Below are 23217 nucleotides of genomic sequence, written 5' to 3'. Positions count from 1 at the left end.
CTGTGTACTCTAAGATACAATTAAAATCCCCTCCCACTATCACGTCTGTGCTACATAACAATAGAGGAGAGAGTGCCTTGAGTAGCTCCACCCTTCCTCCCACGTCAGTAGGGCAATACACATTGATAAGCTGCAGGTTAACGGTCCCATATTCCACATCCACACACAGCAACCTGCCATCTATGACCCTCTGAATACTTTTCAATTTGAAAGCCCATCCTTTGAAAAGAATGGCCACGCCAGAGGCTCTGTTGTTATTGTCCCCTGACCAAACAGAAGCCCCTTTATCCCACCTATCTTCAAAGCTTTTATACCTCTCTTGGTAGGCTAAAGCACACTCCTGCAACATCAACACATCTCCCTCTCTCTGCTGGAGGTAATCAATGACAGACTGGCATTTAACTCTGTCATTGATACCTCTGGTGTTAAGAGAAATTATGTTTAGAGCCATATTACATAAGAAAGTGGAACCAGTCTTTACAAAACACATTTCTCTTCTGTCTCACCTGTTACCTTCTTCTTTTTCTTTTTCTTCTTACCAATTTCCTGCCAGCCATCCCCTGAATGAGCCTTCATCAGGGTGGCAGCAGTAAAAGCATTCACGGAGTCCATTTCAAGGAAGGGGGTAGAGGGAGGGGTGAAGGGGTTCCAGCTGTCCCCATCGCCATGCTCTCCTTCCTCCTCGCTCGGGGAGAAAACAGAGTCATTTTTCCTTTTCCTCAAGTCCAGCTCCTGGGAGCACTGAGGGTAATGGGGTGCAGCCGATGCACCAGTCTCCTCTTCCCCCTCACCCACCATCTGCTGCAGATCCTCCGTGATGGACTGGATGGAGGAGAGGAGGACATCTGTAGCCCTTGCAGAGTCTGAGAAAAGCAGCTCAGCTGAATCCTGTGTATCCTCGCTGGACCCGCTCCACCGGGGGGCCCCACACTGGCCCTCGTTCTGAGGAGCAGGAGTGGGGGAGGGGTCCTCGCTGTTCTCGGGGGTTTTCAAACCCTCGTGCTTGTCTGGTGCAGTCTGCGGTTGTGGGGGCGTAGTGGATCTCTCTTCCACCGGCCCCGGAGTCACAGCAGGACTGATCCTGGCTGGAGGCAGGGAGTCTTTGTCCAACAAGGGTTCTTTGTTTGACTTGTTGTTTGCTTTGGATTTTCGGGCCGGTTTGGCTGAAACAAGCACTGCCTCATCCTTTCTCATTTTGAGTCTATTGGCGTAAGCGTGAGGGCAGTTCTTAAACACGTGTCCTTCCGAGCCACATAAATTGCACTTTGGCAGCATTGAACAGTCAGAGGCTAAATGTCCCTGTTTGCCACAGGTCTTGCAGCATTTCACAGTGCAGGACGATGCCAGGTCTCCCACAGCACCACAGCGCCGACACACCTTTGGTTGTCCCACATAAAAAACATAGCCATTGCAGGCGCCCAGCCGGATTGTAGAGGGCAGGTGCCTTAAGCCTCCATTTATATTGTCCAGTAGCAAGCGAACCTCGAATTTCCTTGCTCCTGTTTTTATACCGTCAACATCTTTAACCTCAGTTCCATGGTGGACAGTGCAGTACTGGTTAAGCCAGGTGTGAATGTCCTCCGTCTTTGCCAGTTCCAAGAACATAACAACATGCACCGTTTTCCTCTCTCTCTGTGTCAGAGGCTGCAAGTTGATCTTCTCAGGGGCAGGAACTTTCCCTCTTTTTGCCTCAAACACATCCACACATTGTTCAAACAGAGAATAGGTAGCAAAAACAACCTCAAATGCTTTCTGACCTGGGAGAGCGAAGATGAAATCCAAGTGCCGAGGTTCAAAGCCAAGTTCCTTCTGCAACACTTTTCTGCTGAACTGCATACGATCCATGAAGAGGTCATCCAAAAGCTCAAAACGCACAGCATTCTTGCGGGAACCAAAAGTTGCCATTTCATAAACTGCAAAACAAACACTGCTTCCACAAAACAAGAAAACAATCCAACTACTCCACCTACAAGCTGATCAAGGCATCTCCCCTGCCAGGTAAGTATAAGTTGTACAAGCCCCTGCAAGCGGCCCGCACCCACAGCACAAAGCGCGCAGCCTAGGCCAGCTCCTCGCCCCACACGCCACTGCCTCCTGCTGGGCCCACTCTTTCGCACAATCACACACCACACTAACACTCAAAAGTGTGGGCAAAACGAGAAAACGAGCGCGCGGTTTCCTACACATCTGCAGTCGCCAACGCGCATTCGCTGCATGTCCCGGGACGCAATTTGGCCTCATTTGCATAACACCAGACCGGCAGATTGCTACGCAAGCTCGCGTCGTGCGCCTGCCACACACCGAACAAACACCGGAGCCTTTTCAGCAATTTCCAAAAAACGGGCCTGCTCGCCTGCCCACAAGGCTCCATCTCTTACCCGCTCTCCAGAGCCTGCTGCCTTCTGTGCTGTTCTCTCGGCACCGCTGCAGCGCACACAACTCCTGCAGCGCGGGGAGAAAGTCTCCACGCTCCGCCGCAGGGAAGGCTCGCTCCGTGCGCACACGTCCTTTCAATGCCAGTTCAACAAGTGCTCCGCATTAGCAGCGTCGGTGCTCCGGCGTGTCGCACCTCACCTCACCTCGCACAGCCCCCTCCTTGAATGTCTGGCGCTGGGCATGCCCCGCTCTCCTCCACCTTATCTTATCGCGTGTGACCACCGACAATGGCCACAATGCCGGGGAATGGCACCTGTAAAGTGTTAATTGGGGCACAGGAACAGCCCGTCTTGTTTCGGGGGCCGGCTTCAAAGACAATACAGCAAACACAGCGGGGCGGGGGAAGAAGACGACATGACACATGCAGGTACATTCAGCTCCGGCGGGAACGAGTCATTTGTCGGTCTTTTCAAGTGCTGGGAGCCGAGTAATCCTTCGCTTGTATCATTTCTCCCCGGTGACTAGATCTCACCCTGCGACTCTCGACTGGGCTCACCCACGGCAGCCCAGCAGGTGTGAGCCTAGCCGGCACCCGGATGGGAGATTCCCCCCGGAAAAGCTCAGGTTGCTGCTGCTCCTGCAAGAGGTGTGACTGGGACCAGTAGGGAGCGCTCACCCTGCGGTCTGTGTGGCTTTCTTATGCCCCAGCATCCTGATGGCAACACTCTGCTGCACAAACGGGTGGCGTCCTTCGGGGGAGGCCATTAAGAAATCCCAGGGCGTCTCTCAAAAAGAGATGCCAGGGGTGTCACTCTGATGTTAGTGTTCCCCTTTACCAATCAGTCGGGGTCTCCTCCTAATCCCCGTCTCATATGTAACAATCAATGACGAGGCCCCCCTGTCCCGCGATATTGTGCTTGTCTCCTGGCCGCTGGCTGGCGCCGTGAGATTTAGTACTCGCGCAAGAGACCGGGGGCAGAGCGCGAACGCGGTCCCCCGCCCCCCACAAAGTGTGCGCTCCAGGTTCCCTCTCGGGGCTCTGCAACACAGCGGAAAGGCAGCGAGAAGGAGCCTCTTGCTCTGACGCCGCAAGGCCACAAGAGGGCGGAGGCGCCGCGCGCCCGGCCGACGTGTTGGACTGGTGCGCTTTATGTGCTGAAATAAACACGCGACAGCCCAGAAATGTTTTCAGAGTGCTGTGCACTGGAGGTTTTTGTCTTGTGAAGACTTGCCTTGTGCTCCTCCGTGCAGTTTGTTTGTTCTCCTCCAGTGCGGGACAAGCCAACACAAGGGAGCACATTCGCCAACATCCAGGTATGCAATGCGATTTGGAAAGAGGCTCCTTTCCAAAGAGTTGCACACGAACGATCCTTCAGTCCCGCTCGGGGGGCACAGAGCCCCAGCCACACACAGCTTCAAGTAGCGAGTAAGGCGCCATGGCTTTAGCTTGCGGCCACACCACCCTGAATGTGCCTGATCTCATCTGATCTCAGAAGCTAAGCAGGGTAGGGCCTGGTTAGTACTTGGATGGGAGACTTCCTGGGAATACCAGGTGCGGCAAGCTTTTGCTCTCTCGGCCAGCAGGGGTCGCCGTTGGTGCCGTAGGCTTTGGGAGGAAAACCTGGAGGATGGAAAGGTGATCTATAGCCTCATCTCTAGAGATGTTTTGTTGCTATGGCATGTGTGTGATCCATATAAAAAAAATCCGTTTGTAAAACGAATATCGAAGCTGCCTCTAAATCTGCAAATGAAGATGAGTCGATAAACCACTTGTTTTTCGTATAACTATACATATATTCATTTATTACTGATTTCATTCATTGAGCACAGATACAATAGAGGTACAGCCATTCACTGTTTGACATGTCTGCACTGGTAAAGAACCTAGCAATCAGAAAACGGGTGAAACTGTCTTGAGAATTAGCATACAGTACCGAGGCCCCCATGACCAAATAAATTGGCCTTAATGATGCAGACTACAACAAAACGACTGACTTTGAAAAGGGAATGAATGTCAGGAAGGAGTAGTGTAAGCAGCTTGAAATGCTTCTCCGGACCTCTAACTAAAAGAAACCGGGAACCAGCAGTGGCTTTCGAACTGGGATCCTATCGCAGCACGTGGTGTCGTAACTCTTCCGTATCTGATATTGGACCAAGCACATCAGGGGAGAGCATGAACGCAGTCCCCCACTACCAGAAATTATGCAGTCGAGATTCCCACATTTGGGGAATTCGCAGGGGTCAGCACAGCCAGAGTGCAATGGCCGAGCCTCGCCCTGGGTGAATCGATTTTTTTAAGAACTTTATTTTCTTTTCACAAAAAAATACAGGACATCACAAATTAGAAAGCTTTACATTAATATACATACTTAAAACAGTATATATGATCACATCTCATTACATTTTGACACGGTACCAGTTACATAGCAACAATTTCTTTTTTTCTGGTGTAAATCACATTCTTTACTTAAACATGATAATGTTTTTCACAGTTTCTTGAGATATTGACCTATGCTCTCTATTTCCCACAGATTTTCTGCTTCCTCCCTCCCTTCTCTCCACAGATCTCTGAGGTAATAGTTCTCTCGGGTGATGAACAGGGCCAGGCTACCTGCTGCCTTGACTGGGACCTCGATGCCTTTGAACAGCCCCATGTTCCTCACTCTCCACAGGGCGTCTTTCCCACTGTTCACCACGGCCCAGATCCTGTCAAACACGTCAGGAGGAAGTTTGACAGGAGAGATGCCGTTATAGCGGCAATGCTTGTTAATAAGACAGAATTAAGCGGTGGTATGCTGTCCTAAATGAGGCCCCATCTCACCTTCCATCTCTGTGGTGCAGCCACAGAGAAAGTATTCATGCAGGCTGATTTAAGATGTTTTCTTTTGATAAGGGACAGCTCCCAGATAGGGATGCACTTAGCTAAGCCTGGCTATCATGATCAATGGTCATCCATTGGCGCCTATCTGTCTAGGGAGTGCCAAATGGACATCTGGACTGCATTCCTAAGTGTCAAGAGTGAGACTCATATCTCACCTTGATCAACCAATCAGGGACTGGCAGGGCGTGGTAATACCACGTGGGTCTCCAATGCCCGCCAAACTCTCAACCAATCAGCACACATCTGGGTCTTGGTCAAAAAGGGAGCGCAAGCTCAGATCGGGGCTCTCCTTGGCCATTTTCGCGCATCCTCAGAGACAATCATGTGACAACTGCTGTTGTCTGCAAAGGGACTTGGACTTTGTTCTAAGCGCAAGGCCGAGGATCCCGTACGTACTCAGAATTCTACCAACGTGAATGCTCCGCTTGATCAACGGCAGCCTACAGTTGGACCCTCGTCGACAACCTGAATAGCTTATTCAGAAGCAGCGCTGGACCGGGAACGAACCAGCTTCTTCCCAGGCAAAAGAGTGACTTGTGAGGACTCGCGGTCACACTTTGTGCATAGAGACTTTCTACTAGCCAGCTGGACTGCTGGTAGATCTCCTCGGAGCAACGACTGCCCTGTGCACCGCAGTCAGATTCCTCCGCCCGTCCTACTCCGAGCTGTACCTCAACTGGTTGGCCGGTAGCCAGAGGACGCCTGGACAACGCCCATTGGACAACCGCTGGAACAGAGGCTGCAACAGAGCCTGTCAGCTGGTTTGGTGTTCGCGCCGGGAAATTCCAAATCCATACACAGTGGATAAGTAAACCCCATGTTCTACATTGTGTCTCGAGAATTCAATTGTACCTCAACACAAGTTGTTATCAGTTTAATTCATGAGTAATGTATTTAGTTCCGAGTTTAGAGTAACAGTGGGTAATAACACTGATTAGCGATTTGGTAACCGAACGATATATATTGACATATATTCTCTGTTGTGTATCTCTTTGTGTTGGCATCTCTTCGAGATTATATACCTTGTATATTGATAACCCTCACAGTAAGGTCTGCCGCTCGTATCCAGGCAGACTAGTATATGTTTGGTGCACAATTTATATGAATAAATGTATCTCGTGTATTGAACCCGTGTGTGTGCGTTGTTAGTTGTTCTGACGATTGATTTTCTAAAAGCCACAACGAACAACCTCGTGATTACTGCTACAATTAATAATTGTCTCAGTAAACCCATCAAACCTCTACAACCACGATACACCACCATAAACTATATTAATTTAGGAACATAAACATATAGTGTAAACTGTATATGGCTGGTATTGGTAGTTTAAAGAAAAAATACACACCAGTATTCCACTTTCTTCCTAAACATTTTAAGCATCAAAGTCTTACATGTAGTAAGATTTTACCGCGTTTCGGAAACGTTTTTACATGCTCCTTCTGACCATCTTAAGTTTATATACTTTGTGAAAAGTCATAAGATATTAACATTTTCTGTGAATGTGCTCGTTATCGGAGTAAACAAAAGCATACTTTTAGAATTTGATTAATAGGGAATATAATATGGAATCACGTACCTAAAGAAATTAATAACGATATAATTATTTTTATGTACTGTAGCTCAAATAGTAGTATAATACACTTTCTATGGATACCTGTGCTTCTACACAACGCAGAAGCACATCCACAAGTAACATTACCTAGCTAAGAGAGGACATTGGCTAGCCAATATGATAAATACAGTGGAAAAAAGCAATTGGGAAAATAAGACCTGCTGATCTGTTATACATACCAGGAAGAGAACAGAATATGATTTTTTTCTGTTCGAAACGTGTGTTGTCTTTATGAAATTCATGTATTTTAAACGTTTAATTAAGAAGAAAAAAACTTACAGAAAGATACTAAGCTGATCACGAGATAGAAAGATCACCTGTTTTTCGCGCATAAAAAGTGGCTATTAACTGGGTGAACTGTTATTAACTGGAGTCAACTGGGTGAAAACACATAATATGAACATGAAACAAAACAAAAAATAAAAATAAGACACAATCTACAGACATTAAAACCGGTGTCATGGAAATATAACTATCAAGGAAGCCACAAGAGAGAGTTCTCACCTGAGTAAGGTTTTTATTTCAATATTGCAATATTGGGAGCCCTGCTGCCACTTCGCAAAGTGCAACCAGAGACTCAATTTGTTACAAGCAGTACGGGGTTTTTATAAGACGTTGCGCTGAAAAAAAGCTCAGCGCTTTGTCCCTTCTAAAACTTCCCCTTTCCCTAAGAGAAAACAGATTACATCAAAAAGCGAGAGAAGAAGCACTAGATTTGTTATTCAAAGCTTAAGAGTTACTTTCAGCTAATTCTAACGACCCAGACAGCATATATTGTTTTGGTACATTGTCTTCTAAAGTAACCTAAACAGTGTACTTTGTTGACGCACTGTTTTCTAAAATTCTGCACGTACTGTAGCACAGCAATTACATCCTTGAAATATATTATCTAAAAGCCCCAATATATTTTTTTGCAAAGCTCTCTACATTTTAAGAATCAATTTACTTATTAGATTTCCACTTCAAGACTTGTTCGGCTGGCGTTCGGGGAGTCACGTTTTTCAGAATTGTATTGAGATCGTTTTCCACAGAGCTCAGATGTCAAAGCACAGCAGCAGCTCTCCACAGCGATCCTCTATAGCGCCCTTTCTCCCGCAGCTCCGTCCTCATTGGAAGGAAGCAAGAGTGAAAGGCTGAAGTGAAACAGAGCGGGGACGAAGGCAGTGAAGAGAGAGAACGTGGGAAGAAGAGAAAAACGCAAGGGAAAAAAAGGAGCGTCGTAAAAGAGGTGAGGGAGCTGTCCTCTCTATAAGAAGTGTGCCAGCGAGACTTGCTCTCGCTTATGGCCACACCCCCTTGAGCACGCCTGATCTTGTCTAATCTTGGAAGCTAAACAGGGATGGGCCTGGTTAGTACTTGGATGGGAGACCGCCTGGGAATACCAGGTGCTGTTTAGCTTTTAAGCGCAGGAGGCACCCTACCATCGCTTGCTCGCTCATTCCCCTGTTCACACGTGCAGTGCGGCTTGTCCGTCTGTTTATTTGTCAGCTTTGGCGAGACACGGGTGCTTGTGTATTAGCGTGAGCGTTTTTTATTCTGATCATGAACAGTTTTACAAGTCCGCAAAGGATCGAGGAAAGGTTTATCGCCAGCTGAAAAGAGACACAGCGCTTCGGCTGTGGAGACTTGTTCGGCTGGCGTTCGGGGAGTCGCGTTTTTCAGAATTGTATTGAGATCGTTTTCCACAGAGCTCAGATGTCAAAGCACAGCAGCAGCTCTCCACAGCGATCCTCTATAGCGCCCTTTCTCCCACAGCTCCGTCCTCATTGGAAGGAAGCAAGAGTGAAAGGCTGAAGTGAAATACAGATGCAGCCATTCAAAATGAGCGTTAAAAACCCACGGTTCAGTAACCAACCCGCAGGGCACCGTAGGGCACCGCGGTAAGTGATTGGCTGGCCAAAATGACCGACAGGGGCACTCGTGGTGCATTGGTTGGTAGTGAAAAGATTTAATCATTTAATGTCTTTACTGTGCACATTTCAATCCGCTTAGTTTTTAATATTTATATGGAATTTTACCACTAAAGGGAAATTTTAGTAGCTGAGCATATAAAGAAGAGGAGCATAACGCATCTGAAGGTCATAAACAATATTAATTTAGGAACATAAACATTACTGTATGTACATAAACTGTACTGTGTATGGATGGTCTTGATAGTTTAAAGAAAAAATACACACCAGTCTTCCATTTCTCCCTAAACATTTTAAGCATGAAAGTTTTATGAAACGGTACCCAAATATGTGATTGCTGTATAGAATGAATTTTAATTTTTAAAAATTATTTAACACGTAAATTAAGCTGTTTACATCTTCCGCCAGAGAACAGTCACCCGTTGCTACCCAACGCATTAACACAGCCACTAACTAGCAAAGAGAGGACATTAGCTAGCCAATATGATAAAGAAATAAATGATTATTTTGTTTATTTCTTTTGCACATTTATTTGAACATTTCCATCGATTGTACAAGCACTTGGAAACTGTCCAATCCCTAGTTCATCAAGCATTTACCGGTCTGGTGCCTGTCTGTGTCTTCTAGGATATAATGCCAGCGAACTCTTGTTTTTATGTCCACTATAACTACGCTGGGCAAACGTTCCAAGGTCAAATTCTTCCAGCACGGGGGTACCTTTAAAGCGGAGACGACGGCACCAAAATTTTTTGGCGCGCCTTCTCTTTAAAGCCCTGGCCAAATATGAAGACAGTACGTACAGTTATAATTCAAACGGAATTAAAAACTACACATCCCAGTTACCATGGTGGTGCTTGTGATCATTGCGTTTAACCAACGAAACAGGGCGAAAAATCAGTCACATGGCTTTGGGGCAGAGTTTCGAAAGCTTAACCTATCAGCAACAAAGCGAAATTTACACGATAGGCTACCTCAAACTGTCAGTTACATGACTGTGTATGTCGCTTAAGCCACTCCTATTTGGCATTTTAGTTATGGAGGCGAGAAGACGCCCCCCACCCCCCTCTCTCTGGGTGTCTGATTTGCCGCCATCTACGTACAGCTACGCGTACGAAATAAAGTTAATCCCAACTACAAAACATATATTTTTGTGGTAAGAGGGCGCAAAACATCAGTATTTACTGCTATTAATTACTGTACGATTTATAGTTGAAATCTGAGCCTAGATATAAAGTTAGATATAAAGTTAAAATCTCGACAAAGCAATGTAGGAAATACAGAGAAAATAAATCCTTTCTGTCATCTAAAATCAGTTTCGATCAAGGTCTCTAAAACGAACAAGAAAAAGAGGATTTTCGGAGGGCAATTACGCTGTGTTTATATAGAATAAGTGATTTATGAGCAATCTAATTTCTTGTTCGTTTAAAACAGTGAAATGTCAGCTGCAAAAGATCGCACCAGAAACAGCACTCTCTCTGCCTGTCATAGACGTTCAGGAAAGGCTGAATGAAGTCATGTCAAGTAGAATAATTCGGTGATCAATAATAACAGTTGTAGGACAGTATATAAGGAGGATAAGGATTTTGAAGTTGACTCGAAATCTGATAGGTAACCATTGCAAGGACTTGAAAACAGGTATAATGCATCCCTGATAGGATTCTTGCTGTCATATTCTGAACATATTGAAGATTGCTCAGTGTGGATTTAATTTCCCCAGTGAACAGGATGTGCAGTTATTAATTCTAGAAAAAAAGCCTTTCTTGATTTCTCTAGTTCTTAGTTTCTCTAGTTCCCTTTAAAATAAACTATTATTCCACAATGCAGAGTATTACATGGCCAGTATTTACACATGATATTTGTGATTTAAAGAAATTAACACAAGCAGCTTTTGGAGATTTAAGTGTTGGCTGAGTTATTGCAGGATAAAAGACTAGAGATGTTGGCAAGAAGAAGATAATTTGGGGAAAGCTGAGGAATACACTTATAACAAGAACACTTCCTAATGGGGTTAGGCATACTTTTGATGAAGATGATTAAGTTAACAGACTATATGTTTACATAGATACTGAAATAAGGATTGTATTTTAGATTATGTGTAGTTGCTGGCATTGAACTGTGTGTTGGATGCACATGAATTGAAGGAATGGGGAAACATAGCTGATGCGGCTCCACAGAGCCAGCATATTAAGATGTTTATAATTAGAGGCAATTTGTTTAAATAACTAGGTATGGATACTGATGTGCAAGAGAGGTGGAAAGGCTGTTTCCTTAAGCCAGCACTATAAGATATTTTAATCTCAGTGAGATGCTGCCATTTCATAGTGGGTTTCTAACACTGTGGTATAGTTCCATCCACACAGTGCCTTTACTTCCATCCATTTCTAATCTCTTTATCCAGTACAGAGGATTTGGAGCCTATCCCAGTAAGCAACGGACACAAGGCAGAATACACCCTGGACATAGCGCCAGTCCATCACAGGACAGACAGACACAAACACACACACACCAGGGCCAGTTTTCCCATAAACCAATTAACTTACCAGTATGTTTTGGAGTGCAAGAGGGAGTCATATCACACATATGGAGAAAAACCATGTAACCCAGAGAGAACATGTAAACCCCACACACACAGGATGGCAGGAATTGAACCTAGGACCCCAGTGCTGCAAGATAGCAATGCTAACCACTTCGCCACCATTATAAATGGATGGATATCTTAGTTATCTTTCTAGTTCACAGGTTTGCATGCATAATTTAATTTTGAAAGCCACTGAGACATCAGGTATTACTGTTGTATTTATGAAAAAGAAACAAAACAAAAAACATACTAACAACTGTGCCATCCTACTCCTTAGTTAATACATTTTATTATTCATAAACAGTTAACATTGTTAGCAAAATATTTTGAATTATATTTAACCCTATTTTTTCTTTAGTTTTGTATTTAACTTATTATATGATAGTCAGACTTAATGTATATTTGAACAATGAAAATATATTTTTACAAGATGCGGGGGAAGGTGCAACAGCTTATTACAGTGCTAAATTAAATATTATTGATTGCTAATAGTTTATGCTAACACCTAACTTTCTTAATTAGATGTATTTAAAACAGTGAACTAAGTGTAACATACTATTCAGAAATACAATCGAAAATAGTTTTGTGGTGTTTGTATGGATGAAACGTTTCTAAAATGTATAACGTAACAAAATTAAAGACGATTAAAATCTGTAATCTTTCCACTTGTAATGTCATTAGACAGAACAACACGTTTCTGGTTTGTTTTAATTAGCTAGTATTAGTTAGTAGTTAGTAGTTTTAATTTAATTAGTATTGCAATTCGCACTGATTCCCTTGCGAAGATATGGACTTAATATTCGTGCCTGGTAAAAAAATGGCATTAAGCACTTAAAATTAATATGGTTAATAATAGTAAACTGTAACATGCTGTAACAAGATCGGTTAAACTGCAAAGAAAATGCTTTCAGAGAAAATGTTTCAGGTGTGAAGAACATAGATCTCCAATGCAATTTCAACCAAACCTGTTCCCACACACCCTGCCCCCACTACCATTAGAATATACACAAAGCACTGAAATCTTTCGAGCTAATGATCAGGTGACCCGAGAGAGAGCGAGAGAAACACCAAGGGGTGCGGAACCAGGGAACTATTTACATGGAAAACGGGCGATCTCCCCAGACTGTCCGCCCGTTTCACTGTTACCTGGATACCTCTTTATTTAGAACTCACTAACACTGATTTTTAGTTTAGAAGGATTCAAGTAGGGTTTTAGATGAAAGGCAGCGACCTTAATCAAGCCCAGATCATAATTGAACCCATTCAGAGCCAACATGACATTTTAGCGTTTCATTCTGAGCAGAAGACCCTCACACCTGAAGAAGGCTTGCGTTTTCTCTCTTCTCTTTTAAGCATGTGTACAATGTGTAATACAATTACAATGTGTAATTACAATGCTGTAATACAATTTGAATCGTATGAGGGTGGGGGGGGGAGGGGGAGATGTCTTTCGCTGGAAATCTCGCCTGCTTCTACTTTACGAGTACAACCCCCTCTCTGCCGGAGTGCTGGCTGTGATGAATTAAACCGGTTTCACAGGTTTCAATCACAGACCATGTGACATGGGAGTCAGGAAACTAACACACAGAGCCACCGGATTTGATAACGCTATAAAAACGCTATAAAATAATGTGACTAGGCACAGAACAAGTTTAAAGCACAGTACAATAATAAATGCTGACCATGACTTTAGAAGCATAAATTGCCTTACACTCAATTTAAACACAAGCTGTCTTTAGCCCTCTAAGCTGGTTCATACAGAAATGTAGAGATCCAGGCTCAGAACACACAGCTTCATTAGCGAATACATATGCAGGACAACTAGAGAAGATGTTTTACAGAGGATGGATTTTTAGAAACATCCCATCAGTGACATCACTGAAGTCAACTCCTAGGTAACTGTCGTGTGGATAGTTTCACAAGAATCAGACAAAGGTTTAAGCATCGCTTGTTCTAGATAAAACTGCAAAAAAAAACAACAACCCATGATGTACTTCTTTGCGGCTCTGTTTGCCCAAATCATATATTCACAACGTGAAATTTAGAAAATAATATTACGTAACCAAAATCCGCAATATGGAAACATAACCTGTGTAATTGTTGATAGATGATGTACTCGTAACATTTTTACAAGACGAACTGCAACATTTAAAAAATGACTTGTATGTACTTGATATCTCTAATCAATCCACGGCGACATTGTTAAAGCAGAGTCCCAGTAAAACGAAACTAAAACGTCCTGGGCATACCGTTTCGCGCTTCTTATTAGTTGCTCAAAAGTAATTTGACCATATGAAATGCATAATATAAACCTAGAAACATATACGTGAGCAGTATTTACGTACTGTAGTATCGATGTTAAGACATACCTCTCAAATACTGTAAATCAAGTTAAAAATATCTCAAGACCGATTCTGGTCATAATGAAACCATGTTTCGTGTATGTTTTCTTTAAAGTACCGAGACCAGCCATATACTGTATGTTTATGTTCCAAAATTAATATCGTTTATGGCCTTCACACGCGTTGCAGTATGCGCCTATTCTTTTTATGCTCAGCTACTAAGATTTCCCTTCAGTGGTAAAATTCCATATAAATATTCAATACTTAAACGGGCACAGTAAAAACATTAAATATACATATACATACTGTATACAGTATGGTTTGCATACAGTAATATGTTTATGTTCCTAAATCAATCTCTTTTATGAGCATGTGAAAGGCATGGTGAATCGATTCTCAAAAATTACTGTACTTTGCATGATTGGAAACAAATGCGTGATTGCGAAATGCTGTGGTGTTACTTTTACAAAGACGGTCAATGAAAAAAAGAATGTTGACCAAGGCAATACTTTGAGTTTACACTTACAGCTTGTCCAAGGTCATTCATTATTAACACTATTAGTAATATCTTCGTTAAAGACTTTGATGGCCACAGCTCAAACATGAGAGGTTGAGCTTTATTAGCTCCACCTTGCGGAAATTCCGGATACTATTATTTTGCTTGTCATATTATAGAAAGATTTATGGTAACTAGCAGTATTTACCGGTAACTCGCGGTATTTACCGGTAACTTGCGGTAGACTGCGTACAGCGTACCGGAAAATAATGCGGTATCGCCCATGCATTATGAATGGCTGCATCTGTATGTCCCCCAGCTCTGAGCCCATTGGGCCTGCTGGTGTGACCAGAGCTGCAGCGTCACCATGCTGGTGGGGGTCAGTTCGGCTTTTCTGTTGGAATGAACAGGGGGGTTACATGATGGTGCTGTCTGTGGTCTGGCTGTCCTGCTGGTCTGGATGAGGGGTGCGTAGTGTGGTGCAGGTTCTTGTCCCATCCTGCTCTTGGTCCAGGTTGGAGGGTTGCACCGATTCTGAGTCTTGTATGGATGGGTTTGGGGGTGTTGATACCAGAGTGGTCCGGGGGGGGTGCAGGTGTCTCGGGGGCATTCTTGTTTTTCTGTGAGTTCAGGTTGATTCTGTTGGTTTTGCCACGAATCTCCCTCACGCAGGCTAGCGCTCCCGCATTCCTACGAGCTCTCCCCGTACCAAACGTGCACGTGTCAATCAGTCCTCTGTTTAAACCCTCATCTGTCCCCCGGTCATTGCTCACGATTGAGATTCTCTCCCGGAGCTTACGTACTAACTACACCTTTGCCTTACTACGACTTCTCCCCTGGACCTCGACCCCGCTTTTCCGACTACCGCTTTAGCCACTCGATTTTGTACCTTCGCCTGTTTTACGCTTTCTCGGATCCTGACCCCAGCCTGTCACTTTGTTTACGCCTCTGCCTTCTGAATCCACACCGACGCAACTTCTACGCCTTCCTGGACTCTGACCCCTGGCAGTCCCTCGACTACACTTTCGCCTGTCGATTCTGTGCCTACGCCTGTGCTACGTGTGGAAGACCGAGTCAAAAGGTCAGGACAGTGACTATGCGTGGGAAAGGTTTCTGTTCGCACCTAAGACCACTGTCTTAGGTGCAAACTAAAGCCTGTGATTCCTCACACCCATTCAACTAGAGAAAATTGAAACAGATTGTAGGATGCCAAATGGCACCCCCCTGTCCTGTTTGTTTGACTTCTGACACTGCCCCTTTCCCTGTATGTTCCTTTGATATGTTAAAGTATTGCCTACTTTAATGTATAAAAAAGGAAAGTATAACTTCAGTCCAGTGAGCATGTCTTGAGTGCTAGGGGAAACCCTTTCTCTGTGATATGCTCCCCTTCAGCTGATTGTATTAAAGATCTCTGTTGACAATCTCCCAACCTGAGTGAAGACTGAGTTTTCTTCGACATACGCCTTCCCGGACTCGGACCCCTGCCTGTTTACTCCGACTACGCCTGCGTCTCACGCCAACCCTACCAAGGGCACCGCATTGGATCCCTATCCTCAGCAGTCAGCCCCTGCGTGACAGGTTCTGAGTGTCTTGGTTACATCCGTTTGTGTGTATAGATGAAAAAGCTATTGAAGAGCACCCCGACACCCCCCACCCATCTCGGTGGAAGTTGCCATGTTCAAAAAATCCTAAAAAGATCATTAAAGTTTCACACAACAAAGCATGACTGTGAAAGGTCAGGAGTCCTGCCTAATGGTAGTGCTGGCCCCACTAGCACCTCTTCCAGCAGCAACCTTAGTTTTTCCCAGGAGGTCTCCCATCCAGGTACTGACCAGGCTCCCACCTGCTTCAGTACTGAAGGCTGCTGATTATGGCCGGCAGCCATATCACCCTGCAGCTCACAACTGGCAACCCACTGAAGCTAAGCAGGTGTGAGCCTGGTCAGTACCTGGATGGGAGACCTCCTTGGAAAAACTAAGGTTCCTGCGGGAAGAGGTGCTAGTGGGGCCAGCAGGGGGCGCTCACCCTGCGGTCCATGTGGGTCCTAATGCCCCAGTATAGTGACGGGGACACTATACTGTAAACAGGCGCCTTCCTTTGAATGAGATGTAAAACTGAGGTCCTGAGTCTCTGTGGTCATTAAAAATCCCATGGCGTTTCTTGAAAAGAGTAAAGGTGTAATCCCGGCGTCCTGGCCAAATTTCCCCATTGGCCCTTACCAATCATGGCCTCCTAATAATCCTCCTCTTTGAATTGGCTACATTTCTCACTGATAGTGGTGAGTGTTCTAGCGCACTATGGTGGTGGTGGAGGGGAGTTCCCATTACCTGTAAAGCGCTTTGAGTGGAGTGTCCAGAAAAGCGCTATATAAGTGTAAGCAATTATTATTATTATAATTAATGAGCACAACACTTGATTACAGTAAAAAAACCATTAAAAAATAAAGAAATGTTCCACAACTCAAAGCAAGGTTTTTTAAGGTTAGGGGAGCTGTCTGATGTGTAAAACACCTGCTTGCAGCTATTGACTCGTGAATACAACCCCCCTATCCCCATGTACCGGCTGTCTAATGGTGCCATATTGAAAAAATCATTACAAAATAAATAAATGGGCCGCAGCCACAGCAAGGTTGTATAAGGTTAGGGGTCCTGTCTGGTGTGTAAAACATATGGTTTCAGCAGTGTGGGTGTTGTATTTGAATTGCTATTGAGCCATGAAGCAGACCCACCTATCCCAATGTATTACCTGTAGTGTTACCTTCAGAAAATCATAAAAAAATAAAGAAAGGGGTCAGAGCCACAGCAAGGTTGTATGAGGTTAGGGGGCCTGTCTGGTGTGTAAAACATATGGTTTCAGCAGTGTGGCTGTTGTATTTGAATTGCTATTGTAGCGGCAATGCTTGTTAATAAGACATAATTAAGCTTTGGTATGCTGTCCTAAAGGAGGCCCCATCTCACCCTCCATCTCTGTGGTGCGGCCACAGAGAAAGTATTCATGCAGGCTGATTTAAGATGTTTTCTTTTGATAAGGGACAGCTCCCAGATGGGGATGCACTTAGCTAAGCCTGGCTATCATGATCAATGGTCATCCATTGGCGCCTATCTGTCTAGGGAGTGCCAAATGGACATCTGGACTGCATTCCTAAGTGTCAAGAGTAAGTGACTCATATCTCACCTTGATCAACCAATCAGGGACTGGCAGGGCGTGGTAATACCACGTGGGTCTCCAATGCCCGCCAAACTCTCAACCAATCAGCACACATCCTCAGAGACAATCACGTGACAACTGCTGTGGTCTGCAAAGGGACTTGGACTTTGTTCTAAGCGCAAGGCCGAGGATCCCGTACGTACTCAGAATTCTACCAACGTGAATGCTCCTCTTGATCAACGGCAGCCTACAGTTGGACCCTCGTCGACAACCTGAATAGCTTATTCAGAAGCAGCGCTGGACCGGGAACGAACCAGCTTCTTCCCAGGCAAAAGAGTGACTTGTGAGGACTCGCGGTCACACTCTGTGCATAGAGACTTTCTACTAGCCAGCCGGACTGCTGGTAGATCCCCTTGGAGCAACGACTGCCCTGCGCGCCGCAGTCAGATTCCTCCGCCCGTCCTACTCCGAGCTGCACCTTGACTGGTTGGCCGGTAGCCAGACAACGCCGACACAACACCCATTAGACAACCGCTGGAACAGAGGCTGCAACAGAGCCTGTCAGCTGGTTTGGTGTTCGTGCCGGGAGATTCCAAATCCATACACAGTGGATAAGTAAACCCCATGTTCTACATTGCGTCTCGAGAATTCAATTGTACCTCAACACAAGTTGTTATCAATTTAATTCATGAGTAATGTATTTACTTCCGAGTTTAGAGTAACAGTGGGTAATAACACCGATTAGCGATTTGGTAACCGAACGATATATATTGACATATAGTCTCTGTTGTGTATCTCTTTGTGTTGGCATCTCTTCGAGATTATATACCTTGTATATTGATCACCCTCACAGTAAGGTCTGCCGCTCGTATCCAGGCAGACTAGTATATCTTTGGTGCACAATTTATATTAATAAATGTATCTCGTGTATTGAACCCGTGTGTGTGCGTTGTTAGTTGTTCTGACGATTGATTTTCTAAAAGCTACAACAAACAACCTCGTGATTACTGTTACAATTAATAATTGTCTCAGTAAACCCATCAAACCACTACATTTAATGGCGTCCCTGTGCGGGCGAGTTTAGAATGAAATGAGAATCAATCGCACAGAATAACTGATGTTGCTGTGAGTTCAAGTTCAGCACAGCACCGCGGCTTCTATACGCGAATACCGGGTGTGCTGATAACTGCGTAAAGAAATCCTCCTGTTTTCTAGCATTTAGTGTAACGTGTGCTGATTGGAAATCCATCTGCTCGGGTGTTTACATTCCATACTGTATTTTGGTAAAAAGGAAAAAAAGTAATACTCTTAAAGTTTCTCTGACGTAATGACAATGGCTCCTAAAATGTCTGAAGTGGAGTCGCTTATAAGTACTATTTCTAGCGACAACAATCCTGGTTACTGGAGCGGTATTGAAAAGTTGAACTTTGATGATATTGAGAAGCTGCAAGTAAATCTAGTAACTAAGGTAGCGAACCAGCTTAACACAGGAGGGTCTGTGAATGCAGTTCAGGTCCTATCGAGTTTCGCCTTAAATCTAGCTAAACAGCTGGAACTGTCTTTGTCCTAGCTGACAAAGTTTCAAAAGCTTCAGGGAACGCTAGAAAGATATAAGGTGGAGCGAGTTGAGTTGTTGGATATAATCAGAGAAAAGAGAGTGAAAAATGAGGAAAGTGAAGACAGACTCAGGGAAGTTTTAGGTAAATTAGATGACCTGTCTGCTAGAGAAACTGCGGCTGAGGTAGCTAGGAGAGACCTGGAAGCGAGCTTGAAAGAAAAAGAAAAAGAAATTGAGAGTTTAAATGAGCTCAGCCAGGAAAGGCAAAAGGAGTTAGATGCTGCCGTACTGGAAGCAAAACAGGCTAGATCCCACTTGCAGGTTTCTCCCGGCCAGGGTCTGTGGTCTGTGGTCGGATCGGCATGGGGGAGATCGCCAAGTCCTGCGCGAGACGCAAGGGCGATTCAATTCAGGCATAGACCCCCTGCTCCTGATCACGGCCTTCTCCCTGCCCGCGGAGAAACCGTAAAAATTAACCTCCACTCCCTGAGGCAGTTAGCCAAAGATGTAGAAAGGTTTGACCCGTCAGTGTCAGGGAATAATGTGGAAACCTACATCGATGAGCTGAGATATACTTTGCAGTTTATGCCTGAAGCGTCCGAACAGGAAAAGGCTATGTTAGTAAGGAAAACTACCAGCCGAGCGGGCCACGAGTGGATGTCTAGACAAGGACCGGAGATCTGTAATAGCTTTGAGGAGCTGTGTCAGGCAATGATCGGAGAATTTTCGGCTTTTATCGATCCCATATCTGCCGTGGCCGCTGCGCACCATATTAAGCACGAAAAAGCTGAAGTCCCTCGCGACTACTATGAGAGGCTTAGGCACACTTATTTTGCGGGGCGGAATGAAGAGGGTTGCGAAGAGAACGTGAATTTCAAAGGTTTATTCATTGCTAATCTGCATCCCTCAGTCAGGACAATGATTGTGATGCACACTGATGCAAAAGCGATGAAAATGGCTGATATTAGAAGGTTGGCTCAAAAAGCCTGGGGAGCTGAAGTCTCTGCTTCCTCAGAGCGAAAACCTGCTAAAACGGCCGTGTTCGCCACTAAAGCCAGCAGGGTTGACGACTCGCCTCAGCTTGAGGGAGCTGAGGTTCCTGAGCCCGCTAAGCCCCGAAGCAAAATAGGCAGGCAGGACCGCACTAAGCGTCAGAGCCGCCGTGAGCGCTACGGGGAAGGCAAGGGCTCAGGCAGAGCCTATCATAAGGCTGGACGAAGGGAGTCGACTGCAGCCCGCCTGGCCCGGCTTGAACAAGCCCTGCTTGAGAGATCAGGAAAGGGTAAACCTTCCGCACCGAATGCCGGAAGCGTGAATGAGCTGAGGGGGACCACGCCCCTTCTCACTGGAGGAGGCGGGGATCCATCCCAAACCTCTCCCTCAGTCTATCTGATTGGGTGGGAGGGTTCCTGCCTGGAAGAAGGCTGTGACTCTGAGTTGGGCGCTGACCCCGCCCCTGAAGTCAAAGAAAAGGCAGGCTTCCAACAATTCTTAGGGAATCTCACCCAGAAAGGCAAAGCAAGGCGTATTTATATCAAGGTTTCTCTTGAAAACGTCTTAGATAGAGAAGCACTGATTGACACTGGGGCTGAAATTAGCTTGATGTCAGCCGATCTACTCAGCGAGCTCAAACGAGTAGCGAAAGGAAAAGGCATCAGACTTAAGGTAGAACCGTGTAAGATAGATATTTCCAGCTATACCCAGGATCATGCCAGGATCACACACCGAGTGTGGGTGGCACTTAGGTTCGGGCCAATGAATGTGGTGCATCCTGTTTACATCTCTAGGTTTAAGACAGAGCCACTACTCATTGGCCAAGACCTGCTTGACAGGCTGGAGCCTCTGGTGGACTGCCAGCGTGGAAAATTGTGGGCTCAGGTCAAAAACCCTAAGCCTGTCGTACAGCAAAAAAACTCGAGGGGTTCAGTGGTTATGCTGTGCTCACACAGTGCCCACTGAACACTATAGCTGAGTTGGAGGTTCCACCTGGTTCCTCTGGACGTAAAATAAATGTCTCTTCTTGCTTTCCAAAACTACAGGGAAGTCCTGCCCAGGCCAGCACTCCCACTGTCTCCCAACTACAGGAGCAGTGCTCCGAGCAGCTGCTTGACCCGCCAGGTAAAGCACACCCCTTTTTCATCTCTGAAGAAGAGTGGATCTCCCTGTCCGGTAATGAATGGGAGTCCTTTCTGTGCATCCTGGCACCTCAGGGGGACCAGGACTACCACCCCATGGTGGTGGGAGGGGTCCAGGTGGCAGAAGTGCAGGTTGATGATGTAATTCTTAGGCTCAGCTCTGAGAAGTCCATAATCAGTGAAGGTCTGTTCGAGGACCTGTCGCAAAGCCGTCAGGTGACCCTGGTGACGCAGTCACAGGTTCTGTGGTGGGCACCCCCACCTCATAGGTCCATTTAGAGCAAAGGAAGCTGTGTAGCTTCCATCTCCATCGGAAAATGGAAGTTTGCTCACTACTTCCAGGTAGCACCTCAGCTGACCCATTCGGTCTGTATTGGTGCAGACCTGTTGGTTCGACTGGGCGCCCAGCTGGACACAGTAAACAGTGTGCTGTGGACACGGGCGAACCCAGATGCCCACTCTCTAAGGGGCGACCCCGAGAACATTCGGTCAGGTCAGACGATTCCTCAGGCCTGCCAGGTAGTAAACGAATCGGACCTGATCGTTCCTGCGTCAACAGCAGGGTTTCCGGTACGCCTTGTCCTAAAGAGGGGACAGAGAATGGACGCTGAGATGGTTTTCTTCCAACCATCAGCTCAGTTTATCAGACTGAACCTAGCAGTCTGTGGTACCCCCAGACTGGAACGGAATGGCCGAGCCACCTGCCTGTTGGTGCAGAACATAGCAAAACAAGATGTCAAAATCCCTGCTCGCACTGACATGGGACTGGTAATTGACAATGGTTTCTATGATTTCGAACTGGCCATCCCAGTACTGGGGCAGCTCCCTGGTCCCTTGGCCAGGGAGGGGGGAACCGAGCAGGTGTACTACACCTACCCCCGGCGGATGATTGCAATTATGCCAATAGAGGGATTCTGCAACCAGGAGGTGTGCAGGGTGGAACTTAGCGATAAGAATGAGATGGTTGTGTACACAGTACACGCAGGTGTTCCGACGGACCACTCAGCCGAGAGTGCGACCCGGGATACCGCCATGCCATCAAAAGCGGGGTTCCTAGAGCAGGTACAGGAACAGGTTGGTAAGGCAGATGCCTTGGAAACGGAAAGCCAGCGTCAGCAGCTGCGTCAGATCTTCCAGGATTTCCAGGAAGTGTTTGCACGGGACGCCTATGACTGCGGGGTGACGGATTTGCACACAGTGCGCATTCCCACGGCCCCTGGCTCCCGCCCAACCTATGTCAGGCAGTATCGCATTCCCCTCACGGCATACAAGTCCATAAAGCAGACGTTGGATGCTCTACTAGAGCGTCAGATCATAAGGGAGTGTAACTCCACTTATAACTCCCCACTGTGGCCGGTGCTGAAACCCAATGGTAAGTGGCGTCTGACCATTGACTACCGGCAGCTGAATAAACAGGTTCCTTTGTCACGATGGCCAATGATCTACCTAGATCAAGAGTTAGCCAAGGTGACAACAGCGAAATATTTCACCACAGTGGATGTGGCCAATGGGTTCTGGACCCTTAAGGTAGAACCAACAGACCAGTACAAACTGGCCTTTTCCTATGGAAACAGGCAGTTCACCTGGAATCGATGCCCCTTTGGGTATTCCAACTCCCCAGCGGAGTTCAACATATTTCTGCACAAAGCCATGAGTGATGCAGCCGCCAGGGGCAACCTGGTCTATGTGGACGATATTCTGATGCGGAGTCAGACCTGGGTAGAACACATGGCCGAGATCAGGCATGTGTTGACCCAGCTCTCCCGTGCAGGGGCCAAACTGTCCCTGGCTAAGGGACAGTGGTGTAAGACCCAAGTGGAGTACGTGGGACTGTTGGTTGGAGCCCAAGGCATACAGCCACAGTCCAGCAGAATCCAAGCTATCCAGAATATGAAGTCGCTCACTAACCTGTCTGAACTGCGCAGCTTTCTGGGAGTATGTAATTATTCCCGGCAGTTCATTGAGGATTACGCTGAAATAGCAAGGCCCCTCCACAAGCTGTTGCAGAAAGACGTGACCTTTGAGTGGGGGCCTTCCCCAGAACAGGCTGTGATGGAGCTGAAGCGCAAACTCGGTAGTGCGCCGTGCTTGGCCTACCCTGACAAAAATAAGGTCTTCTACCTTGAAGCAGGGTTCTCAGAGCACTGCCTTGGGCCTGCTATGAGTCAGGAATATGACCAA

The 23217-nt window shown here is 46.0% G+C and overlaps 1 protein-coding gene, 2 non-coding genes and 1 pseudogene across 3 annotated transcripts in view; 2 read left to right on the top strand and 2 right to left on the bottom strand.

Annotated features, from left to right (window-relative positions):
• Positions 1–23217, bottom strand: part of LOC138242765 (zinc finger protein 850-like) — a 409608-nt gene that overhangs the window by 207354 nt on the left and 179037 nt on the right. The gene's annotated exons all lie outside the window — the stretch shown is intronic.
• On the top strand, positions 3822–3940 carry LOC138218851 (5S ribosomal RNA). Its single transcript, XR_011181546.1, has one exon. It is a non-coding gene; the product is annotated as a 5S ribosomal RNA (ribosomal RNA).
• LOC138243653 (U1 spliceosomal RNA) lies at positions 4539–4704 on the bottom strand. The gene has a single exon (XR_011192303.1). It is a non-coding gene; the product is annotated as a U1 spliceosomal RNA (small nuclear RNA).
• On the top strand, positions 8149–8267 carry LOC138219247 (5S ribosomal RNA; annotated as a pseudogene).

The sequence above is a fragment of the Lepisosteus oculatus genome, chromosome 14 (assembly GCF_040954835.1).
Source record: "Lepisosteus oculatus isolate fLepOcu1 chromosome 14, fLepOcu1.hap2, whole genome shotgun sequence".
NCBI classification, from domain to species: Eukaryota; Metazoa; Chordata; class Actinopteri; order Semionotiformes; family Lepisosteidae; genus Lepisosteus; species Lepisosteus oculatus.
Note: the sequence above shows the minus strand (reverse complement) of the source record. Positions and strands in the feature narration are given on the sequence as shown.